This window comes from Corvus brachyrhynchos, unplaced genomic scaffold, assembly GCF_000691975.1.
Source record: "Corvus brachyrhynchos isolate BGI_N302 unplaced genomic scaffold, ASM69197v1 scaffold97, whole genome shotgun sequence".
NCBI lineage: Eukaryota > Metazoa > Chordata > Aves > Passeriformes > Corvidae > Corvus > Corvus brachyrhynchos.
This window is the reverse complement of record NW_008239758.1, coordinates 4,791,521-4,798,541: the sequence shown is the minus strand read 5'-3', so window position 1 is coordinate 4,798,541 and position 7,021 is coordinate 4,791,521. Positions and strand designations below refer to the sequence as shown.

At 42.3% G+C, this 7,021-nt stretch overlaps 1 long non-coding RNA gene across 1 annotated transcript; it reads right to left on the bottom strand.

Moving 5' to 3' along the window:
• Positions 1–3,543: 3,543 nt before the first annotated feature.
• Positions 3,544–6,519, bottom strand: LOC108448741. The gene is made up of 2 exons (XR_001864747.1): positions 5,426–6,519; positions 3,544–3,843 (listed from the first exon to the last, which is right to left on the bottom strand). It is a non-coding gene; the product is annotated as an uncharacterized LOC108448741 (long non-coding RNA).
• Between the last annotated feature and the right edge of the window lie 502 nt (positions 6,520–7,021).

The window sequence follows — 7,021 nt, the reverse complement described above, 5'->3', positions numbered from 1 at the left end:
AGAGGGCAAATATCAGACAGTCACTTCCTTCACATATTTGTTTTTTCTAGCTGTCCTGAGCTCAACTGAAATAGCACAGCATACTCCACATTCCTCAGAATTTCTTATTTTGCTTTCTATGTCTCATGGGACTCAGATGGTTTTGCTGCAATTAACTGTGAGAGGTTTTCTGCTATTTTACTCTCTTTGCAGTTTATGATACTCAGTAAATCTCTCTGATCAGGTAAAGAAAACCCTGTAAAGACGATAGAATATAGTTTATAAAACTTACCAAAACACTCTTCATAAATTCTCATTTCAAACAAGGCAAAGGCATCCCTTAAGTTAGCAGCAGTATTTTTCTAATGTACCATATTCTTAAAGTATGCTTTTTAAACTGCATTGCCATAAATGTAAACGTGTCCTGGTCCTACCATTGGCTTTATTGTATGTCACAACTTATCAATGTTTTGTTGGTTACAAACAGGTCAAGTCTAGAAATATTGTAAAACTAGAAATCACAAACCAAGGAATGAAACACTTTTTTCAAGATGTGTAGTGTGGACGCTGCATTACTTGAGTCTTTATATTTTACTACACTCATAGACTGTGCAGTAGAGCAGATGGGGCAGCAGGAAGCTGGGAAAATGGCAGTTTGGTGCCACACTGAGCAGTGGGAGAAAAAGGCCCTTTTCCCTGCAAAAGACCAGCTCTGGTTTTACTGCTCATTTTTACTAAACTGGCTGATCTTTTACTCCAGCTAGTACTATAGCACTAGTGAGTAGGGTGATGTCACACAGCGGAAAAATTGTTGAAGAAAAAGCCTTCACCTTATTGCAGCTACGACTGAGGTGCATGTTTGTTTCTGCAGAATTTAGTTTCTTATTTCTGAAGGTCAAAAGAGATAAAGATATTCAGGACTCTCCACTGATGTGGAACTCCATTTCTGTCTCTCCAATCCAACAGGTCTCACTCACGTCGTGCTTTAAATCATTATATCCGAATTAAAATATACCAGCCACGCATCCCTTCAGAAGAAAAAGCTTTTAGTTCAAAATGAGATATATGCCATTTGGGAGAAAAAAGCTTGACTTGCATAGTTCTGATCTCAGTTGCTGATTCAGTGCTGTTTCTGGGATGTATCTTTTTGCTCATGTCTTGGGTTTATGTAAGTAGACCAGTATTGTTTATAATATTTTAGTTTTTTACCCATTTGCTTTAGAGAATGGTTTCAGGGATATAATTAGGTATGCACTGTGGAAAGTGTATTCCCAGATGCTTCGTGGTCAGTTCTGCCTGAGGTAACCACCAACAGCCTCTATCAGCTTAATGATGTCTACTGTTGGCAGTGGTTCTGCCAGAGAGTGAGGTTAATGGCAGGAAATAAAATAAAATCTGCTTAGTAAACACTGTAAAGAAAACAGGTTAGGTGTTAATGTGCTTGCACCAGCTATTCCTCTCTGAGGCTTTATTTTCAAGTTTTGTTGTTTAAATTTTGGCTGTTCACATGGAGTTAAATTTATACAAAATTTGAAGAAGCTTGAAATGATAGAGCTGAATTTAAGAGATAAAAGATGTCTATCAGGTGTTGGGCTCCTAGTCCATGCTTCCACTAGCATAGGAACACTTGTCTGATCTCAGTTACATTTCCTAGGTAAGAGACACCTGCCACACACATTTCACCTTTAGAAGGGTTTCCTCTAATACTCAATGTCATTTTCCCTCAAGGAAAGCCACTGCAGAATTTAACAGCAATAGCTGTAGAGAACATCATAGAAATTACATTTCTATACCTGCAGGACTGAAGAGAGATTAATATAACTTGCACATTCCTATTGAGGTGTTTTATTGCATTTTATAGGAAGAATACAATTTTCTCTTAAATTATATGGGATAGTTTAAAGAACAAGGTTGTAATTTCCTTAACAAATGCTTTTAAGACCTTCCTATGATAGTTCATGTTTTAAATTTCATCATTTTTTCTATAGCTTATTTAGGCAAGTGTGGTCACCCATATGTGACGAAACAAATTAAAAAGGGCACATAATGTTCCAGTTTCAAGTACTTGGATGGATGGGGTTGCTTAATATACATATATCATGCTCTTCCAAACTATCAAAGACCTTTGGATGAATTGGGTACAATATATTAACTCAATTACAATGGAAACACAGATCAAAGAATGTAGCTGGGAGGTCTTATTAAAGTATGAGACTTCATTAAAATGTCACTGGTTTTGATTACACTGGATTAAAGTGTCTGAAATTTCACTTAACTTCTTCATGTTCCCAGAAAAGAAAATTCTACTGGGCAACTGTAAGTTCAAGGTTTCAGACCTTGTTTTTCAGTGTTGTTTTTAAAGTGGACTTTTCATAAATTGGTAAAAAACACTAAAGATTTTTTTGAATCCATTTTTGACACTGAATATATAATCTCATTTGCTTCAATTTATTTCCTTTTTTTTTTTTATGATTTTTGTTTCTGGCTTTTACTCATTCACATCCATCTTGGAAAGACTTCAGTTTTTCAAAGGAAATAATAATTTAAAGCCCCCTACTTTTCCTCTATTTAAAAGAAATAAAAACGTTTAGAAATTACTAGTTTAAAGCATGGGATGAACACATAGAAAGGTACAAAGTCCAGTTTTTTGCAACGGGAAGAGCAGTGATGAGCTTTCCAGGGAAAGGCATTAATGGGGAGCAGTTTCAGTGTGCTGATCTATTTCTGCCTCTCCAGTCAAGAAACAGAATACACATGTGTGCTGAGCACTGCTATCAGTGGTAATAGCCCTCTAAATTGGAAGCAATCATTGAAAAGACACCTAACAGACATTCTCTGGTACATAATAACAAGATTGAGATAAAAATCACTTCTCTTAATTCGTTTACTTTCCCGTTGCTACACATGATGTCAACACTTGTTTGTAATTTTATTAAAAAGGTGACGTGCCCGCCTGTTGTGACGCAGGAACAGTGAAACGTTTGCATATTGCTATCTTGCATATCCATCATATTTTGTGCTTGGTATTGATACAGCCCTCTTTAATCTCTCTGCAAGTACCAGGGTAGAGTCTAGCACTGTCCCTGCTTTTGTTGTGAGGAGCCCCATTCCACAGGAATTAGGCTTTCAAGGTACATAGCTCAGCACGAACTTAACAAAACATGAATTCATTCAGTAACTAAATTGATTTCCTGCTTTACTGTGTACGTGTTTCTTAAATTACAGTGCAAGTAAAACACGGAGCGTGCACTTTCTCCATAGCTAGAAAACAATTTTAAGAGCAGCGATGGTTTCTCTCTCCAGTTGCCAGTGTTATGGATCTCCCCACAGATCTGGAAAGGCTCAGGACGAGATAGCAAGGAAGTAGTGTATTTCAGATAAACAGGGAATAATTCCATTAATTTATGGATTGTTTCAGGGGTTCTGAAAGAATCTGCTAATACTGGCATTTAAGATAGAGAAGATGGGGAGGAGAGAAAATCAATTCATTTCTCAATCTATTTAAGCGAACAAAGAATTGCGTGTGAAACCGAACAGAGCGAGTCAACAAAGCTGACACCAAACAAAAAAAGGAAAGCAGCTTTATTTTGCATAATTGTGTCTGAATCACAGAAGGTTTGACAGAACCTGTTCTATTCTAAGCCCCAAGGTTTTATTTAGGCAGAACACAGTATGAAATACATTGTAATGTGCTTTTTCTGGGCTAATCTAACATCTCACGGGATACCACACAAGGGGACAGCACAGGCACTTGAGTGGTTTTGTTGGTTTATATTCAGTCTTTGCAGGACTCATTCCATCCGTTGAAAGCTATGATAGTGCACCGTCGTATCTCTCAGGGTTTTTGGGGTGGCTTCCTTATCTCTAAAATAGGAACGAAATAAGAAATATTAGTGCTTTTCTGGTAAGGGAGAGATAAAGTTTAACCTCTGAACACTTGTAAGGGTCTTTGGAGGACACTTCAGAAGTGCCTAATGCTATAAATTCTGGTTTTAGAAGGTATTTTACTATCATTATAGTATTAGGAGCTTGATCTTTTAACCTTTATGCATATATCTCACCTACATAATGGAAGCTCATGGAAGAGCTTTCATGACCAGCATTACCTGGGCAATCTGAACACCAGACTTTGCAGAAACTTAAAGGAATTGAGCTATGACTCTCTAGCAGGGTCACTCCAAATGTTGCCTTCCTCATAAAATGTGAGGGTCTAGAAAAACTGTGACCAAGATTCCCTCAAATTACGATGTTTTATCTGAACAGAAACAAGTTGCATTTACAAAACTGCTGATATTAACAGTCTAATATTAGCAGGGTAAATGCCTTGAGATAAGAATTAAGATTGCCTGCTGAGCATCCAAAACTCGACAGCATCAGCAGGCACTAAGGCAGTAAGATGCTTAGAAAAACAGCTCCACATCTGATAGGGAAAAGCACAATAAATCAAAGATAAAGTAAACTTTCTAGATAACCAGGGGCGTTTAGTGCTGTTCTGATTAACTCCTCTACAGGAAATGAGTAAACACAGCCTCCATGCTTTCCCCGTCTTTCTGCCAATTTACATCTTAATGGATAAACTGGTTCAGGTTACTCATTTGGCAAAGCAAGGGATTGATTTGCAACTTTTCATTTTGACTGCTCCCATCAACTTCTGCAGGGCTGTTCAGGGCAACTGAGCACAGCCATGGGCAGGCATTTAAAGATTAACAGGACTTTGCAGCATTCCAGGGGGATGACAAAGCCATCAAAATTCATTATTTTTTTTCCAGTATTTCACACACATTACACGTGACTGCTGCAGTTATCACACCAGTGGCTTTTCAGAAATCTTACAGTTTAATTCTGGGAGTTTTTTTCCCCTCGAAGACCTGAGTTATGAGATTATGAGAAAAATCTCCCATTTCATTGAGAGCGTATTTTTTGTCCTTGTGTTTGTGATCCAAAGCCTTGAAATGTGAGCTGAGTTACAGAGGATCAACTGTTTGATTGCAATTGATAGTGTGAGAGCAAGCGCACTGTGAGCCAAACTAAGGTTTTCAGAGGAATATGATACCATTCATATACTCCACCTGGAAGGGCACAGAATGTCTGAATTCCTGGATACTTCTGTACACTTGGTAAGTGTGAACTCATGGGGCTCCATCCCCCTTCCACCTCCCAAAATACATTATCACCTCAGGGGAGAAGGGATGTCATTGTCTCGGAACACCACGGATGGCGGTAACATTGTTCTACAGCTCCCCTTCGGCATCCCCTCAGCTCTGGGTGGTGGTGACCTGCCCCACAATCTCCCCCCTCGGTTTAGGGGGCAGCTGGCAGCACCCCAACCTTTCCCCTCAATTTAGGGGCTGAGTGACAGCATCCCAACCTTCCCCTCAGTGCCGGCGGTCACGGACAGCACCCCAATCTTCTCCCTCAATTTAAGGGCGATACACAGCATCCCAACCTTCCCCCTCAGTGCCGGAGGTCACGGACAGCACCCCAATCTTCTCCCTCAATCTAAGGGTGACACACAGCATCCCAACCTTCCCCCTCAGTGCCGGAGGTCACGGACAGCACCCCAATCTTCTCCCTCAAGTTAAGGGTGATACACAGCATCCCAACCTTCCCCCTCAGTGCCGGAGGTCACGGACAGCACCCCAATCTTCTCCCTCAATTTAAGGGTGACACACAGCATCCCAACCTTCCCCCTCAGTGCCGGAGGTCACGGACAGCACCCCAATCTTCTCCCTCAAGTTAAGGGTGATACACAGCATCCCAACCTTCCCCCTCAGTGCCGGAGGTCACCGACAGCACCCCAATCTTCTCCCTCAATCTAAGGGTGACACACAGCATCCCAACCTTCCCCCTCAGTGCCGGAGGTCACGGACAGCACCCCAATCTTCTCCCTCAATTTAAGGGTGATACACAGCATCCCAACCTTCCCCCTCAGTGCCGGAGGTCACCGACAGCACCCCAATCTTCTCCCTCAATCTAAGGGTGACACACAGCATCCCAACCTTCCCCCTCAGTGCCGGAGGTCACGGACAGCACCCCAATCTTCTCCCTCAATTTAAGGGTGATACACAGCATCCCAACCTTCCCCCTCAGTGCCGGAGGTCACCGACAGCACCCCAATCTTCTCCCTCAATCTAAGGGTGACACACAGCATCCCAACCTTCCCCCTCAGTGCCGGAGGTCACGGACAGCACCCCAATCTTCTCCCTCAATTTAAGGGTGATACACAGCATCCCAACCTTCCCCCTCAGTGCCGGAGGTCACCGACAGCACCCCAATCTTCTCCCTCAATCTAAGGGTGACACACAGCATCCCAACCTTCCCCCTCAGTGCCGGAGGTCACGGACAGCACCCCAATCTTCTCCCTCAATTTAAGGGTGATACACAGCATCCCAACCTTCCCCCTCAGTGCCGGAGGTCACCGACAGCACCCCAATCTTCTCCCTCAATCTAAGGGTGACACACAGCATCCCAACCTTCCCCCTCAGTGCCGGAGGTCACGGACAGCACCCCAATCTTCTCCCTCAATTTAAGGGTGATACACAGCATGCTGGAGCTGGGTGCAGCCCTGCAGAAATGAAGAGTTGTGCATAAGCATTCGCGGGCATAGGGCAGGAGAGCAGCGGGGACGGGCAGTGCGGAGCCGTGCCTGCCCTGGGCATGAGTAGGAACATTGGCTTTCCCTGCCTCTGCGTTTGTCAGCGTTATTGTCGGCTCGTGAAGCCAGGACAGGGTGTTGAAACTGACCAAGGGCACCTCGGCATGTGCCCTGTGTTTGTTTGCTTTCCAAAGGATGCAGTAAATATTTGCTGTTAGTACTAGAGTAATTGACAAAAGAAACTTACAAACATTTTCCCATTGAAATTTTCTTGAGGGAATGCGTTCACCGACGTTGCGTTACGTGTCTGTGAGATGCAACATCTGTTTTCATTAGTGCGTGATGGAATAAAGTGAGTTTGGATGAAAGGACAGAGTGATATTTTGGAGAGGTATTGGGTCAACTTGTTGTGGATCAACAAGTATCTGACACTAAAAATAAGTGGAA